The sequence below is a fragment of the Armigeres subalbatus genome, chromosome 3, assembly GCF_024139115.2.
Source record: "Armigeres subalbatus isolate Guangzhou_Male chromosome 3, GZ_Asu_2, whole genome shotgun sequence".
Classification (NCBI taxonomy): domain Eukaryota; kingdom Metazoa; phylum Arthropoda; class Insecta; order Diptera; family Culicidae; genus Armigeres; species Armigeres subalbatus.
The window spans coordinates 184,895,947-184,915,447 of record NC_085141.1 but is presented as its reverse complement, the minus strand read 5'-3'; the positions used below and the strand labels follow the sequence as shown (position 1 = coordinate 184,915,447).

Below are 19,501 nucleotides of genomic sequence, written 5' to 3'. Positions count from 1 at the left end.
CTATTACCTCCAGAAACTACGTTGACTATCAACAATGGATTCTGTTCAGAATACTATTCGAATTCTTTTCAGAATCTCAAACAGAATTCATACAAATTTCGAAAAGATTGTGCCCCAAATCACTCCCGGAATTCTGTTCAGAATCGCGAATGGATTCTCTCTAGAATTCCAAACGAATTCTGTATTAAAAACTCTGATTGGATTCTGTTCATATTCCTTTTCAGAATCTCAAATGGATTCTGTTTATAATCCCAAACGGATTCTGTTCAGAATTGCAGAAAGATTTTGTTTAGAATCTCAAACGAATTTTGCTCGGAATCTGGAGCGGATGCTGTTTAGAATCCCAATAAAGTATTTTTTAAGAACCCCTTTGTTATTTGCTACGAAAAGTTATAGTGAACAACAAATATGAAAATCATGAGATCAAAATTACAGAACCAGTTGCCACATGATTATTAGGTAAAACAGCATAGAATATTTTCTGCCAACTGAGCCGACAAGATGCTATGGCGAAAAAACAGTTTCTTATGTCAAGTCCGCTACTGCAACAACTGTAGTGTAGACTAAAAGTCAAAAATGAAATGTCCTTACAAGTACATATTTTGTTTGAAAAAGATTGAAAGGAATACAATATATTGTTAAAATATTTAATATTCTATAATGTGCAATATAAACTGAAAAATAAGTCTTGCAAATATACTGCGGCCCGCTTCAACAGCTCAAAACGTCTGTGCGGCCCTTGATAGTAAGCATGCTGGGGACCACTGAGCTAGAGCGTTGCACTGTGATTACCAAGGTTTGTGCGGATGAGGTCTAGAGTTGTCGTCAGCCCTGCTATTTGCACATTTGTACTAGTCAGTGGCAGAGAACATCCAGATTCTAGCTAAAACTAAATTTTGGAATGGTTCAACAAACGTGAAGTGCTGGCTGTTGTCTCATCCGTCTAGATAGCAACTATCTGTCGCCAAGAGAGTGTCGGAAATACAACACATCCCCATGAGAACACAGCTGCCATTATCTCGCATGGCGTGACACCACTACAGCTTACCGAAAGTCTTGTTTGGGCTGTTAAAATGGGCTCGAATGGTTGTTTTGATTCCAAACGAAAAAGTTACTTACCATCTCGATCTATTTTTTTTATTCCTTAATTTATTTATTCAAGCACTCTGTGTTACCACAGATAACAGATATTGAGGCTGGCATCCGATACGTGTGTAAACATCAGCAACCGTTAAATCAAATTTATTTTAAATTGGGACCGCGTTTGGAAATCAATTGGAGATGGCGTAAGGATCATTGTTATTGAGAACGCAGCCCGAATGCAGCTCTAAAATACATTGGCTGCGTTCAACGGTTGTTAATCCGCTGCGTTCGTATGTACTGCCGCAATCAGTTGAGTAGATGGCAGTAGTGGGCCAACGTATATCAATTCAAAAGTTTACACAGGATTTTCGATAAAATTTGTTCTAGCCTAAATATCTGTTATCTGTGGTGTTACTTAACCGCTACTGTGCCGATATCTACTGTGGTATTCTGCCGTGCAGAATCCACACAGAATCTATTTTGAGATTTCCATTATCATTATTGTTGGCGTTGCCAGTTCATCTCATCGTCAGTCCGTTGTGTCCGTTTTGTCAATGACGTGCATCCAATGATCGTTGCATTGTTCGGGTACGTTGGATGAATGCCTCCGAGAAGAACAAGTTTTCAGTCGTCATCAAGCAGCCATGACGATAAAGCGCGTCTCCCAATACGCTACCGCATGGGCTGCGCATCCGGCGACTGACGAGGGTTTGGTGGAGGGGCTGGGAATGTAACCAACTATGCTACGGGACCTTCCTTCTCGATCTAATCTGCGTCTTTTTTATGTCAGGATTAGGGATCCTACAATGAGAGATATGTAAATACTTTTCCAGACGATTTGGCAACGCTGTTACTTTTGTTAGCAAACGCTTCTAGCACTTGCCGCAGCGCAAAATGTTGAAGCGTGTATATGACTTTTCATTGGATAACGATTTGGAATATGTTTGTCTGTCCACTAACAGTGTTTAAATAATCATTGTCACTTAAATAAAAGTGCAATACAAATGATCGAAACACGATACATAAACAAGTTTACTCCTACTCGCGAAAGTAAAACAAATTGTTTATTCGATTAAACTTTTCTTAAAATCAATCTCAATACCTCTCAATCTGCAACAATAACAACGTTCATTTGGCTCACGCTTTGACAGTTCTCAATGCTCGATTGGCTCACAATGGCTGCTTTCGCATTTCTCTCAGGATCCCTAGTCAGGATCATGAACATCATTTCTGCTGAAATGATTGGAACAAATGAACAGCGGTCCATTTTTCCCTTTACTAATCCCGCATAATACTGTCCACTTTTGACGTAGAACTACGTCTGTCTTTTCTATATTGGGGTACACTTTACGATTGCAAAAAATCGAAAAACGTCACGAAAATATGATAGACTTTGATCATTAATATCTCAGCCGTTTCTCGATGGATTTTCAATTTTCTTGGACCATTCGATCAAGGAAGAGTCAACGCTTCATACCCAATGTACACTGAAGTCGTTTTTCACGCGGTTTTTTACACAAATCGCTTTTTATGCGATTTTTTTTTAATTTGAATTTTGGGATTTACGCTGTTTATTCAGACCTATTTTGGGATTTCGCAGTTTTTTACGTTGTTTTATTTTACGCGGCCCATACCCTCCGCGTGAAAACCGACTCCAGTGTGTTACAATATTTATGTATGATTCTTTACTTTCGAAAACTAAACTTAGCTATCGGTTTCGGTGAATCAGTCGATCTCGTAAGTGCATCGCAAACTTCTTCTTCCATAACACTACATTCCAACTGGAACTTGGCCTGCTTTTCAACTTCAACTTCAACAAGTAATTAGAATTTCTTAAGTTAATAATTGAAAACTTTTTATGCCCGCAATTGCATTAGTATGTATCAAATACTAAGGAAACATTCTAGATCGGATCGAGAATCAATCTTGCCATCTCCGGACTCTGCCCCTTTGTTCGCAAAGCTAACTGAAGACCAGGCCAAATTAATGCAACTTACAGGCTTTTAGGCGGTGTAGTTAGTTTTTGCTAACATACACGCGCGTTTTCTCTCGAAAACTTGAGCTTCTTCGGCTCGTTTTTGCTGATTACTAGGTGTCTGTCGGAGTGAACGCAAAGTCCGACATGCGAACTAAAATATTATTATTATCAATAAACTGTCTTTGTCGGGTCTATTCTAACTTTCTCCATAGAATGACCACCAAATGCCGTTAACAGCCCAGCTTAAGTGAAATCTCACGATGCGCTTTTCTGTAATGAGCCACTGGGGTTTAAGACTGACTTAGTGGCGGATGCTTCCCGGTCAACCATTTCTTCAAGTTTCTTCAAAAATCTTCATATAGATCTTTAAAGGTTTCCTGATCAACCATCAATAGCGATCGATGCCATTTCATGAAGAATGTTAAATTGTTCAAAAGTTACAACACGGAAAATTTATAACGATCTTTTCCAAAGTTTCGATACCAATTGATGCCGTTGAAACGATATGATTTTTCACCGTTCTTTTTTATTCGCTTATTCGAGAATCGAACCTGAAGAATTGTTGAAGATGTTGAATTTTCACACAGAGATCTTAACCACTAAACCACGTTATATTCTGATTGTTAGTAGCTAAATTGCATTAACATTCTACAGCATATTATTTATTTGAAATATTACTTATATGTAGGGGAATTATTTTCCACCCTACAGCACTTTCATATAACTTTTTTTTTTTACTGATTTTATTTGCTAATTATCTAATACATGCATTCATCTCTTAGACTAGGTGTTCCGTGTTTTCTTAACACTATCATCCTTATTTGCTATGTCATATTTTTAGTTATTATGAATACATTTCAATTGCCTCTGGCAGTTAGAATTTTTCCTCTGGTTGAATTGAACCATGTAGGAATTACAATGTTTTCTACTTAAACTAAACTTAACCTAATTTATACTAAGGGTACAAGGAGCTAATCGTTGCAATAGAAGATTGCAACGATTTTTGTCTAAAATTGGAAATTATTTTGTTGGACATTTGTTGCAATGTCTCAATATTAGAAATTCTATGAAGTTCATTGGTACTACACCACGGAGGCAACTTTAGAATCATTTTCAAAATTTTATTTTGAATCCTCTAAAGTGCCTTCTTTCTGGTATTGCAGCAACTAGTCCATATTGGCACAGCATACAACATGGCTGGTCTAAAAATTTGTTTGTAAATCAAAATTTTGTTCTACTTTCTTATAATCATCTTTCACTTAGCTCCACGCTAATATTATCATACATCAATTTCGGTCATTTCGAAGTAAAATGGTTTTCCATTACGGCATATGTTTTCTTTGAAAGTCGTTTCATTCCATAATCCATTTGTTTTAGAAAATCTTTATTTCCGGGCAAATAAACAAACGCCAAAAAGTCAATCGATTTTTCGATATTCAGTGATATAAATCGATGAACTAAAAAGTGATAAAGGGTCAACGGTGTATATCTATGAAATTCTTTGTTAAAATATATCATTGCTTTGAGATCGTTCTTTAACAGATATTAGTTAACGTTTCATGAATATTCATATCGTTATTGCGATTAACTTAATTATAAAAATGTAGCGATGTTCATCTTTGAAAAAGTATGTCATTCCGTTGATAACATTCTTCACATGAATTGAGATAACGATTCATTAAGATTTATATCGTTTTTGGAAATATTTAAGGGTAAAGAAATACCGACAAAATTATTTAATTTTGTATAAATTACTTTGAAGTAGTTTGACGAATGGTTGGTCGGGTTAGTCTCTGCTCCAGTTTGCCTCGGTGATGGTTGCAGCGGTACACTATCAGCCAGGGTTGTGCAGAATCATTCTCATACGATAACAATTGGAATTATCATTTGATAACTTCTTAAGTGTGAAAAGTATAGGCGAGTTGTCATCGGCGATAACTTTTCAAATATTAGAATTGATTGATAATAAACACAAAATTATCATTTTAAAGTAAACCTAACTAATACCAATTTAATGTCAACAATGAAGTTCAATCGAATGTTTGGCATTGTATTTTTGGTGTTATGTAGAAAAATAAGTTCAGTAGTAGCATTTACCAATGCTTCGAATCGAGATTCAGTTATCGAACGATTCTTACTCTCTAGCGAGTTTTCATCAATTGATAATTTGGATTTGTGATTGCTTGAAAGTGTTGTTCATCTTCGATTATTTGAAAATTTTATTTTTACATCCTTTTCAAATGTTGATCAAAAAATTAAATACATCACCAGGATTCGTAATGCTCACTCAATCTCAGGAGCACAGGATAAACAACAAAAACAGATTCACCCTGAGCTTCAAAAACGCTTGCTTTGGTCTCATCGAAAATAAAAGTCGAAAACCTGTACATTACATACAGCTACATAGTTCTACGTCACTTTTGCGTACAACCCGATTGGGCTGCACCTTTGAGTTTTTTCTTCACTTCTCGTCTTTAGGGAAGGCATGCAATTTCAACGGTAAGCCTTCTTTAGCAATCCCGTAGGATGTTGTTGAACAGTTCTTCACAGCGCATCGAACCATCGCAGAAATATTGAAAATTGAACTAAATTTACTTGAAATTCCACTACGAAACAGAATAACAACAGTGAGACTGACGTCACTACTTTTTGCTTTTTTCTTTTTGACCATGCATGACAGTAACTAAACACTGAAACACAAACACAATTGAATTTTTCATCATTTCACGAATACACAGCAAAAATTATTGTAATGTGCATCGACGTAATCATAACGATTTACTAAAACAATCGATGTAATCAAAATTTCAATATGCAAAATTAACAATAATTCAATGTAATACTACATCTCTCCTGAAATTACACAGAACCTAAATCACTTTTTCTCATTACATATTACTTGTGTAATATTAATTGCTGACATTAGTTAAAATTACATAGCAATAAATGCAACCCATCGAGTGCATATGGTTATGAGTTAATATTACACAGAAATGATGTAATTTCGCATTCAAAGAAAATTAATTTTAAATCTCGCAACACTGTCCTGACTGACATCAGTGCAGTTTTGAGATTCGAGTTTCTGATGGTGAGGTGCCATGTTTTCATTTTCAGTTCGTGTTACCCGTGTTACCGGGAGATTGTTTTAAATTTATTTGTTAATTTTATCGTTTAAAATTAAAATTTTGTAGTTAAAATTGGATAATTTTAGACTCTATATAGTGGTGGTAGTGCGCTAGAGGTTGCTTCTTCTGGCCCTTCCGGCAGATTATGCTCTGCCTCAACGTTACAATCTACAGACGGCCCGTATGTGCCCCGCTTTTGAGCTCCTTTGCCGTTCTTGTACAGGTTCCACGCAAGATACAGCAACGACGCAACTCCTTGAAGTGATTGGAGGCATCCCGTCGTCATATGACCGGAAGGAGCTGGACGGGCTGCCGACGAAGATGACTGTAAGTATGGCGACATCCACAGTTTGGAAGTAAAGATAAAACCACGTTTGTGGCTCTTAATTCTAGGAAGGGAAATCAGGAGGTTCTCCACCAGCAGGACGAGAAAATACCTACCGGAAGCGCATTTATTGGCTGTCCAGTAAATCTTGCTGGTTCATTCTCTAAGTCCTTACCGTTGCACAGACGAGCTTGGGACGGACACAATCATTCTCGGGGTCGGGCGACAGCAAGGAGACAAGCTTATATGCGATGCGTTACGATAGGAAATTCCTGAGACGGCAACATGGGAGGCAAGATGAAATTCATTCTGCATTGGTGCGGGTAAGTCATCCTGGGAAAGTAACTTATTCTAGAATCGAAATGCGTATGCACATAAAGTGTGCGTTGATTGCTCGAGGCCCTCAAACGATTTTCTTAACGTATTCGATTAATATTCCCAGAAGAATCGTAGACTTCCGAATATAATCCGCCTGGAATCCTAATATTTTTTTTTATTTTCCCACTGAAACCGGATTGTAAGAAAAAATCTTTTGAGAATCAGAAGAAAATTATTTTTGGATTCCGAAGAATAATTTTTAGGATTCTAAAAACAAAACAAAAATGGAATCCAGGATCATTGTTTTCGCATTATTTTTTATTTTCTCATACCCAAGTCGGAGGTAGCATGTTAAGAAGTGTGAAGTGCTTAAAAGTCTTCTCCGTTTAGCTTGGTGCATGGCTGCATGCCGCCATCCGCAAATCGTCTTCCACCTGATCCATCCACTTGCTCGCTGTGCACCTCGCATTTTGTTCCCGTCGATCGTTGTCGAGAACCATTTTCACCGGATTACTGTTCGACATTCTGCCCGGCCCACCGCAGTCATCCGATTTTCGCGGTGTGAACGATGGGTAGTTCCCCTAACAGCTGATGCAACTCGTGGTTCATCCACTCATCCACATATACCGTTCATCATCTGCAACCTACCATAGATGGAAAACAGCACTTTCCTTTCGAGAATTTTGAGCTGGGGTTCCACGAGCATCGTACACGTCTCGTGTCCGTAGAGTTCGTAGGTTCCGAAGGGAATTTCGAAAGGAATCCGTTAGTGATTCCGAAGTGAATCATTTAAGGACTCCGAAGGGAATCATTATGCTATTCCGAAGGGAATCATTCTGCTATTCCGAAGTGAATCCTCTTGTGATTCCTAAACGAATCATTCGCGATTGCGAAGCGAATCCTTCTGCAATTCCATATCGAATCTGAAGTGAATCCTTTCGCGATCTCGAATTAAATCCTTTCAAGATTCTGGAGGTAATCTTTTGGCATTCCACCGGAAATTCTTTTGAGATTCCGCAGATAATCATTTTAAGATTCCGCAAGGAATTTTTGCATGCATGGTGAAGAAAATCTTTTGGGATTCTGAATGAAATTCTTTTGGGGCTACATATAAGGTAACCTTCTAGGTTTCGACAGTAAATTCTTTATGCGTTCCGCGAGGCATTCCGAAGGAAATCCTTCAGGGATTCCAAAGGGAATCCTTTAGGGCTTCCGAAGGGAATCCTTTAGGACTTCCGAAGGGAATCCTTTAGGGCTTCCGAAGGGAATCCTTTAGGGCTTCCGAAGGGAATCCTTTAGGGATTCCGAAGGGAATCCTTTAGGGATTCCGAAGGAATCCTTTAGGATTCGAAGGGAATCCTTTAGGGATTCGAAGGGAATCCTTTAGGGATTCGAAGGAATCCTTTAGGGATTCGAAGGAATCCTTTAGGGATTCGAAGGAATCCTTTAGGGATTCGAAGGAATCCTTTAGGATTCCGACGGGAATCCTTTAGGGATTCCGACGGGAATCCTTTAGTTATTCCGACGGGAATCCTTTAGGGATTCCGACGAGAATCCTTTAGGGATTCCGACGGAATCATTTAGGGATTCCGACGGGAATCTTTTAGGATTCCGACGGAATCCTTTAGGGATTCCGACCGGAATCCTTTAGCGATTCCGACGGGAATCCTTTCGGGACTCCGACGGGAATCATTTAGGGATTCTGACGGAACCTTTTAGGGATACCGACGGGAACTTTATGGATTCCGACGAGAATCCTTTAGGGATTCCGACGAGAATCCTTTAGGGATTCCGACGAGAATCCTTTAGGGATTCCAACGGAAATCCTTTAGGGACTCCGACGGGAATCCTTTAGAGATTCCTACGGGAATCCTTCACAGATTCCTACGGGAATCCTTTAGGGATTCCTAAGGGAATCCTTTAGGGATTCCGACGGGAATCCTTTAGGGATTCCGACGGGAATCCTTTAGGGATTCCGACGGGAATCCTTTAGGGATTCCGACGGGAATCCTTCAGGGATTCCGACGGGAATCCTTCAGGGATTCCGACGGGAATCCTTCAGGGATTCCGACGGGAATCCTTCAGGGATTCCGACGGGAATCCTTCAGGGATTCCGACGGGAATCCTTCAGGGATTCCGACGGGAATCCTTCAGGGATTCCGACGGGAATCCTTCAGGGATTCCGACGGGAATCCTTTAGGGATTCCGAAGGGAATCCTTTAGGGATTCCGAAGGGAATCCTTTAGGGATTCCGAAGGGAATCCTTTAGGGATTCCGAAGGGAATCCTTTAGGGATTCGAAGGAATCCTTTAGGATTCGAAGGAATCCTTTAGGGATTCGAAGGAATCCTTTAGGGATTCGAAGGGAATCCTTTAGGGATTCGAAGGAATCCTTTAGGGATTCGAAGGAATCCTTTAGGATTCGAAGGGAATCCTTTAGGGATTCGAAGGAATCCTTTAGGATTCGAAGGAATCCTTTAGGGATTCGAAGGAATCCTTTAGGATTCCGAAGGAATCCTTTAGGGATTCGAAGGATTCCCAAGGAATCGGAAGGATTCCCAAGGAATCCCGGAAGGATTCCCCAAGGAATCGGAAGGATTCCCCAAGGAATCGGAAGGATTCCCAAGGAATCGGAAGGATTCCCAAGGAATCGGAAGGATTCCCAAGAAATCGGAAGGATTCCCAAGGAATCCCGGAAGGATTCCCAAGGAATCCCGGAAGGATTCCCCAAGGAATCGGAAGGATTCCCAAGGAATCGGAAGGATTCCCCAAGGAATCCCGGAAGGATTCCCCAAGGAATCGGAAGGATTCCCAAGGAATCGGAAGGATTCACCAAGGAATCCCGCAAGGATTCCCAAAGGGATCCCGGAAGGATTCCCCAAGGAATCGGAAGGATTCCCAAAGGAATCCCGGAAGGATTCCCAAGGAATCGGAAGGATTCCCAAGGAATCGGAAGGATTCCCAAGGAATCGGAAGGATTCCCAAGGAATCGGAAGGATTCCCCAAGGAATCCCGGAAGGATTCCCCAAGGAATCGGAAGGATTCCCCAAGGAATCCCGGAAGGATTCCCCAAGGAATCCCGGAAGGATTCCCCAAGGAATCCCGGAAGGATTCCCCAAGGAATCCCGGAAGGATTCCCCAAGGAATCCCGAAAGGATTCCCCAAGGAATCCCGAAAGGATTCCCCAAGGAATCCCGAAGGAATAGCCCAAGGAATCCCGAAAGAATTGCCCAAGGAATCCCGAAGGAATTGCCCAAGGAATCCCGAAGGAATTGCCCAAGGAATCCCGAAGGAATTGCCCAAGGAATCCCGAAGGAATTGCCCAAGGAATCCCGAAGGAATTGCCCAAGGAATCCCGAAGGAATTGCCCAAGGAATCCCGAAGGAATTGCCCAAGGAATCCCGAAGGAATTGCCCAAGGAATCCCGAAGGAATTGCCCAAGGAATCCCGAAGGAATTGCCCAAGGAATCCCGAAGGAATTGCCCAAGGAATCCCGAAAGGATTCCCCAAGGAATCCCGAAAGGATTCCCCAAGGAATCCACAAAGGAGTCCCCAAGAAATCCCGAAAGGATTCCCCAAGGAATCCCGAAAGGATTCCCCAAGGAATCCCGAAAGGATTCCCCAAGGAATCCCGAAAGGATTCCCCAAGGAATCCCGAAAGGATTCCCCAAGGAATCCCGAAAGGATTCCCCAAGGAATCCCGAAAGGATTCCCCAAGGAATCGAAAAGGATTCCCCAAGGAATCCTGAAAGGATTCCCAAGGAATCGAAAGGATTCCCCAAGGAATCCCGAAAGGATTCCCCAAGGAATCGAAAGGATTCCCCAAAGGAATCGAAAGGATTCCCTGTTGAATCCTGAAAGGATTCCCCAAGGAATCGAAAGGATTCCCCAAGGAATCCTGAAAGGATTCCCCAAGGAATCGAAAGGATTCCCCAAGGAATCGAAAGGATTCCCAAGGAATCGAAAGGATTCCCCAAGGAATCCCAAAAGGATTCCCCAAGGAATCCCGAAAGGATTCCCCAAGGAATCCCGAAAGGATTCCCCAAGGAATCCCGAAAGGATTCCCCAAGGAATCCCGAAAGGATTCCCCAAGGAATCCCGAAAGGATTCCCCAAGGAATCCCGAAAGGATTCCCCAAAGAATCACCGAAAAGATTAATCAAGAACTCGCAGAAGGATTCCCTAAAGAATCTTCGAAGGAATTCCAAGTTTCCTTACCGAATTCCGATGGGATTACTTATTGGATTCCGAAGCAATCCTTACCAGATTCCGGAGCGAATCCTTACCGGATTCCGAAGTGAAGGGAATCCTAACGGGCTTCCTGAGGAAATGCTTATGGGGATTCCGAATAAAATCATTATGAAATTCCAAAGGGATTTTGAAATTGTAAAGGTGATCTTTATGGGATTCTGAAGAAAATTCCCTTCACAATCCCCCTTCAGAGTTTCAAAAGGATTCTGTTTGGTATACAAAAAGAATCCTTCCAGGTCTTCCAAGGAATGCCTTTTTAAAAACGAATAAAAATCAAGAGGATGCTCTTGAAAATACCAAAAGGTGTCTTGGTATCCAGAATTTTTACTTCGAAAGATTTACTTCGGAATCTTACGATTCCCTTAGAAATCCTTATAGGATTCTCATCGGAGTCCAAAAGGATTCGCTTTGCATTTCCAAAAGAATTCGCTTCGGCATGCTTAAAGTATTACCTTCGGACCTATAGGACACACATTGTAATCTCAAAAGGATTCACTGAAAACTCTCAGAAATATTTATATAAGGATTCTTTTCGAAGTTCCCAAAAGAATCACTTCGGAATCCTTTAAATATACCCTTCGTATTCCCCGAAGAACTTCCCTGGAATCTCTGAAGGATTCCCTTCAGAATCTTCGAAGGATTTCCTTCAGAATTCCCGAAAAATTACTATCGGAATCCCAAAAGAATTCGCTTCGGATTTATTTTCGAGGATTACCTTTGGAATCTCATTAGGATTTTCTTTGAACCCCTTAGTGATTTCTTTCGGAGTGTCATAAAGATTTAACTCTGAATCCCACAATAACTCCCTTCAAAATCCCTTATGGATTCTCTTCGAAAACTCATAATGCTTCGTTTTTTCGATTACCTTTGGAATATCATTAGGATTCCCTTCAAGCTTCATATAAGGATTCGAAATCCCGTAAAAACTCCCTTTTGTATCCCATATGGACTTATTTTGAAATATCATTAGTTTTCCCTTCAGATCCCAGAAAGGATGCCCTTTGGAATACCAGAAGATTTTTTCTCGGAATCCCAGAAAAATTTCATTTAGAATCCCATTAGGACTCCATTTGGATCTCCAAAAGAATTGCATTCAGCATCCGAGATGGTTCTTTTCAGAATCTCAGATGGATTTTTTTCATTATCTCAGTTTTCTTTCTAAAATTCCATGAAGATTCTGTTCAGTATCCCAGGAATCTTTTCAGCATCTTAGAAGTATTATTTGCAGAATCTTCTGTTCAGAATTTCAGAAGGATATCCTTCGTAATTCTAGAGTGATCCTTTAGAAATTCCAGAAAGATACCTTTCGGAATCCCAAAAGGTTTCCCTATGGAATCTGAATTTTCTCCATGTGAACTCTAGAAAATCCTTCAGAGCGGTCTTAGAGGCAATTCTGGGGAATCATCAGTGATGTTTTTTCGAAAAATAACAAAACATGAATCGTTCTAAAAAATATCTTTTATCGCCCTACTAATTTTTTTCTCGTTTTCAGCGTTTGACGTGACGCTTCCGAGCCGCTCGGCTATGTTGTTTTCCACGATTACTGTCAGTGCCCAAACGACAATCAAATTATTCTGGTCCTGTTGAAGGATGGTATCGATCATTAGCTGGAGAAGTATCCGAAGATGCCGGGAACTCCTCTGTTAGCCCATCCCACATGTTAGCCCATCCCACAAAAGGCGTACAGGAAGAGTTAGAGCGTTTCGATGGGATTGATTTCACCTGCTAACGGAAGTACGGTAGGTTACCCGGTTGGGTAACACACGTGAAAAGCGCGATCTTCGATTGCGAAGCTGTATCAGGAAGAGAAGCAAATTCTACCGTTCCATATTCTTAGCACCCGCAACTCATCTGAAGTTTCGAGTGAGTTTCGAGTAAGAAGCCGTTGCGGATCAGGACAACGCATCAAAAATTAAACAAACGAAATATGGTCACAGAATTTCTGGATATGAAAACCTCGTGAAAACCCATCTGTGGGCATAACATTATGTAAATAATAGAAATTTATATTATAAAATAAATAGAAATATGAAAACACTTAAATATCATGCCAATTCAATGAAAATAAATTTAAAAACGAAAATGCCACACTATGAAAATTAATTCACCAAAATAAATTTATTCAATGCCATGCAGTACGCATGGTTTTACATTGCATTCTTTTACATCGTCTCAATTACATCACCTTATTTATTACATCGAAAGAAATTACGTCGCTCTTGTTTGTTACACAGCAAGCTGTCGAGTACATCGCACAATGTAATATTAAACAGGCGATGGAATCAATGGGTTGCAGCGATTTTGATGTAATATTCAACAACTTTTTTTGCTGTGTACATATGAGCCCTTTCTACCGGACCTGTGTAAAATAAATGGCATTGAACAAATAGTACGCTGCCAATAACGAAATCGCTTTCACACACACATTTACAAGCAACAAACGTCATTGAATTTTGTTTTGGTTTTGTGAGGGAAACTTATAATTTTGATCACGACACAAGAAAATCTCCAATGGAACGAACTCGTCGGATTTGGTTCAGGTTCAGTTTATGAGAATCCGCGCTTGTTGGATAACAATAGCACTTTATCTCCGTCACTTTCACAGCTACAGTAGCAGCCGTGGACCCAGCCAGATCAAAACTGATGCCGTTGCATACCCAACGACATTTGCACCATTTTCTGCGGTCAGTAGCCAGGAGATTGGCAAGCCAGTGCCCAACGACCCTATCGGTAGTAAAAAACTAGCAAAGGGATATAGTTTCCTGAACCCCTCGATTTGAGGTCACTCCTGACGGAATCCAAGTTCAAAAGTGCTCGCGTTCTCGCGTTCACGCATGCTGCGACGCAGTAAAGCTAAATCAACAAAAATGACAGTTGTGCGCCGCTTCTGAATCGAGTGGTGTGCCCCCGAAAACGCGAGCACTTTGGAACTTGGATTCCGTCAGGAGTGACCTTAAAATCCAGAATCAGCCATCATTGCGCGCTTCCCATTAAAAGGTGAGCTTGATGATCCGCATTTCCAACTTAGAATGCCAATCCATCTTCGCCACCTTTACAGGAACAGTATGCAACAGTTACGTGCAAACGACTATTTGAAACAGATTCGATTCCATACTCTATTGCCCAGCAGGATTCCCTGCCGGGTATTCCTAAATCGACTAGGGCCACACTGCCACCGCACCAACGGTAGACCATATACCGAAACGGGATATCATTGTATCCATGACGACGTCAATGACTTCGGCGGAAGATAACTTCCAGGCAGACTTTCCAACCATTCCGAGCCCCTCCACCAAACCCTCGTCAGTCGCCGGATACGCAGCCCATGCGAAAGCGTATTGGGAGATGCGTTTATCGTCATGGCTGCCTAATGACGACTGACAACTTGTTCTTCTCGGAGGCATTCCTCCAACGTACCCGGATAAAATGGCAACCGAACAATGCAACGATCATTGGATGCACGACATGGACAAACGGACACAATGGACTCCCGATAAGATGGACTGGCAACGATAACAATAATGAATAATGGAAATCTAAAAATAGATTCTGTGTGGATTCTGCACAGCAGAATACCACAGTAGATAACGGCACAGTAGCGGTTAAGTAACACAGAGTGCCTAAACAAATGAATAAAGGAATAATAAAAAAAATTACTTTCCAACAACGTTTCCGTAGAGGAAAGTCATTAAGCAATTCCTGGTGGACTTTCGAGAGGAATTTTTGATTGAATTCCCAAAGAAATTTTTGGTACAACTCCTGAAGAAATTCTTTACGGAGTTTCCGAAGGAAGTCCTTGTGCAATTCCTGAAGGAATTCCTTTTGGAGTTTCTGGAGGAGTCCCTTGTGTTGTTCCTGGAGGAATTATTGGTGAAGTTCTGGAGGAAATCCTGGTTAAGATCTTAGAGGAAGTTCTTACACAGTTCCTTCATGAATACCTCGTGAAGTTCCAGGATGAAACTATTGTTTGAGGAATTACTTGTTAAGTTTCTGGATAGTTTCTGGAATCATTCCTGTGGAGTTCCTAAAGGATTTTCTTGTGGAGTTCCTGGAGGAATTCCAGGTGCAGTTCTTGAAGAAATTATTGATTAGGTTTATGGAAAAAATGTTAGTGAAGTACTTAGAAGAATTCCTGGCTCTTGGGAAAGTTCTGGTGGAGTTCCTGGAGAAATTGTTGTTGATGTTCCTTGACGATGTTTTGGTAGAGTTCCTGGAGATATTGGCTGATGCAGTTACTGGAGGAATTGCTGGTAGAGCTTGCTTTTAGAGTTTCTGAAGGGACTGCTGGAGGGATACTTGTTGGAGTTGCTGGACAAATTTCTGGTGGAGTTCCGTGAAGAGTATCTTTAAAAATTTCTGGAGGAAACCCTCTAGCAGCTAATAGAGGAATTTATGGTTGAGTTCCTGTATGAAGTTGTTTCCGAGTTCCTAGTGGAGCTCCTGGAGGAATTTCAGAAGAAATTTCTTTTTTTTCTTTTTCAAAATTGACTTTGACCTCCTCCTTGCTCACTTGTTTGGTCTGGAATGGAGTTTTATTTACGACATGGGGATGTGAATGATATGGCTGCTAAATTCAGCGATGCAATCTGTGATTGGTTAAGTGCAAATGTTCCTATGAAAAGGAAACCGGCGGTCCCTCCCTGGAATACGCCTCAACTGAAAAAACTAAAGCGCAATCGAAGACGTTGGCATCGTTACTTGAGAATTCATCATTCACCTTTGCAAGATTGAATTTCAAACGCTCTAGTGACGATTACAGACGGTTGAATGCTGCACTGTATAAAAGTCATGTTCTAAGAGTACAGAATAATTTACGTCGTGAACCTAAATCTTTCTGGAGCTTCGTTAATAGTAAGAGGAAGAATACGTCTGTCACTCCTAATGTGGTTTATGAGGATAATGAGTCGACAAGTGATTCTGAAGCGTGTGATCTATTCGCCAGACACTTCGCATCTGTTTTCCAGACGGAATCATCTGACGTTGAGGCTGAGCTTGCTACGACAAACGTTCCATTGGACGCTGTGGATCTGAATACTTTTGAAATATCTCCTGCTATGGTCATCCAAGCCGCTAAAAAGCTGAAAAATTCCTTTACTCCTGGGCCGGATGGTATTCCTGCTGCTATACTTCGTCGCTGTGCTACTGCTGTTGCAGAACCGCTTGCCTTTGTTTTTAACAAATCATTCGAAAGTGGGGTTTTTCCCATGTGCTGGAAACATTCTTATATGTTTCCGGTACACAAAAGTGGAGATCGTCGTGATGTCAAATACTACCGTGGAATCACTAGTCTGTGTGCCGCTTCAAAGCTATTTGAAGTCATGGTTAGTGACTACGTTTTGCGCGTAACGAAGGCTTATATCTCTAACGAGCAACATGGATTCAAGCCCGGCAGATCCGTTAGTACAAACTTGCTTGATTTCACGACTACTTGTATGACAGCAATGGAAGAAAAAGCACAGGTGGACGTTAAATATACGGATTTGAAAGCGGCTTTTGATAAAATTGACCACAAGATACTCCTTCGGAAATTGTCGCGATTGGGCGTTTCGGATAGGCTCGTTGCATGGTTTACATCATACCAGTCTGGCAGAATACTGCGAGTTAAGTACGGAGCTGGTATTTCTTCACCGTTCACCTGTTCTTCAGGTGTCCCACAAGGAAGCAATCCGGGACCGTTACTGTTTGTCATATTTTTCAACGACGTAGCAACTTCTCTTGGATTTAGATGCAAGCTGATTTATGCCGATGATCTGAAAATATACATGGTAGTGCGCTGTATTGAAGACTGCTCTCATCTGCAAACGCTGATTAATAGGTTTGCTCTCTGGTGTCAAGAAAATAAGCTTGTGATCAGCGTTCCAAAATGTGCTGTGATGACTTTCCATCGCTCTAAGGATCCGATAATATTTGATTACTACATCGATAACTGCTGCCTCAAGAGGCTTGGCTTTGTGACTAAAATTGCAAAGGAATTCACTGATTCACATTGTCTAAAGGCACTGTATTGCTCCCTTGTAAGGCCTATTCTCGAAAGCTCATCCATTGTATGGGCGCCAAACGACGTAACATGGAATCTGAAAATCGAGCGTATCCAAAAACGATTCATCAGGCTCGCATTGAGACATCTTCCGTGGCGGGACCCCGCGAATCTTCCTGCCTATCCCGAACGATGCCAATTGCTTGGTCTTGATACCTTGGATCGGCGACGGAAAATTCAGCAGGCTACTTTTATTGTAAAGCTGCTGAATGGAGAAATCGATTGCTCCCATCTCCTTTCGTTGATTGGATTCCGCGTACCTGGAAGAATGCTGAGACAGCGGACATTGCTGCACACTGGATTTCATCGCACTCTATTTGGTTTTAACCAGCCCATATGCACCATGATTCGTTTGTTTTCATCGATTGAAGCTGCATTCGATTTCGGAATTTCCACATCCCAGTTCGTGAACAGATTAAAAAGACAGAACCTAATTTAAGCTAATATTCATGTTATTCATTAAGACTGTTGAATGTCAGATGAATAATAAATAAACAAATAAACAAATAAACAAATAAACAAATAACCGGTACCAAATAGTTTTTCATGAAAAGATCCTAATTTTGAGAAAACCCGCGTTAGATGTCTTTCACCATACAAATTTCTGGCGGTTAACTCATACTGGCTATTGGCGCATATACGATAGCGCCTGGATGTGGAAGCGGCGGTTAAAAAATCAGTCACTGCCAGTAATTCATTTGTAACGTTGTTTCGTCTTGAAAAATATTCTTGTTCAGACAAAAACAGAGATCAAAATCTGGAAACCTATCACAACCTATACAAATTTCCAACTGCACAGTAAACAATATATTTTGTATCTGGTTCTGTTATAAATTTCCAACAAAATATTATTGATAGTTTTTTGTTTCAAGCGATGTAATTTTTGATAAAAATTTTGATATTTTAACAACATCCTGCACCAAGTGGAAGTGCAGTAATTCTTGGTGGTGTTCCTGGAGGATTTCCTGGTGGAATTTCTGATAGATTCGCTGGTGTATTCCTGTAGTAGTTCTTGATGGAATTCTCGACGAAATTGCTTCCAGAGTTACTGTAATAATTACTGACGAGGTTCCTGATAGAGAAGAGGAATTCCTGGTGGGGAAGAAAGAATTTTTGGTGAATCTCCTAATGAAATTGCTTGTGGAGTTTATGGAGGAGCTTCTACCGATGCTCCTAGAGAAAATGCTGGTTGAGCTGCTGGAGGAATAACTGGCGGATTTCCTGTAGAAAGTGTTGAAGAAAGTGTTGTTGGGACTAGTAGAGTTCCTGCAAGAGTTGCTGGTGGTGTGGCTCGAGGAAGTTCTTGGAGGAGTTGCTAATGGAGTTAATGGAGGAATGCTTGATGGATTTGCTGGAGAAATTACTGATGGAGTTACTTGAGGATTTCACAGCAAAGTTGCAAGAGAAATGCTGAAGCTGCTGGAGGAATTGATGGTAATATTCCTGGAGAAATTGCGTGAGGAGTTGGATGACTTCCCGCATGGACTAGCTGGAGGATTTCCTATTAGTTCTTGGAGGAATTGCTGGTGACGTTTTTGGAGGAATTGCTTTTGAAGTTCCTGGAAGTATTCTTGTGGAGGTTCCTGATGGAGTTGCTGGAAATGTATTTTTAGAGAAAAGAAATCACTGGATAAATTACTTGTATAATTGTTGCTGAAATTCTTGGAAGAATTCCTGATTTGAATTTGTGGTGAAATTAAAGAATTATCGGGGGAATGGCTGAATTAATTCCGTGTGCAATTATCTCAAGAAATTTCAAGAGGAATTGTGAAATCCATGCCAAAGTAGTGGGAACTGCCACAACATCCAATTTTCCGGTAGAAAATCGGTTTTCCTCCACGATTTAGGAATTCTACTAATAAATTTTGAAGCGAACTGTGAATAAAAACAAACAAAAAAAGTTATCGTGCATTTTTTACGATTCCATCATTCTCATACGCACACCACCTCAAAAGCCTTCAGAGTAAAATATGGCTACGTACTTAATACGAACTTGATGCTTACCACTCGAGATATTCCTTGGCGTTTTATCATAGCCTGCTGTCACTAGAATGCAATGAATCCCCAAAAATAAAATTCGGCTTTAATTGCAATAAAAAATCCACGGGAAAACAAATTGGTTTTGGTTCCGTAAATAATTTTGAATAAAATGAGACCTATCGTTTCGAAGTCTCGGAAATAAATCTATACATATTTCGTTTCGTTCCATTTCGAACCAACGTGGACAGTTCTTACTATTCAATAGGACAACCTCATATAAATGAGTAGCCAAAACTACCAAAATGCCTGTAACCTGTATTTTTGTAATCGTAGATCATTTAGAGGCCAGCTAAACAGACTACATATACAACATCTGAAACAAATGCTTTTAGTACTCGACCGATCG

General features: G+C 40.6%; 1 long non-coding RNA gene across 1 annotated transcript; it reads left to right on the top strand.

Annotated features, from left to right (window-relative positions):
• Positions 1 to 6,199: 6,199 nt before the first annotated feature.
• Positions 6,200 to 13,128, top strand: LOC134220909 (uncharacterized). Its single transcript, XR_009982099.1, has 3 exons — positions 6,200 to 6,513; positions 6,580 to 6,834; positions 12,571 to 13,128. It is a non-coding gene; the product is annotated as an uncharacterized LOC134220909 (long non-coding RNA).
• The last annotated feature ends 6,373 nt before the right edge of the window (positions 13,129 to 19,501 follow it).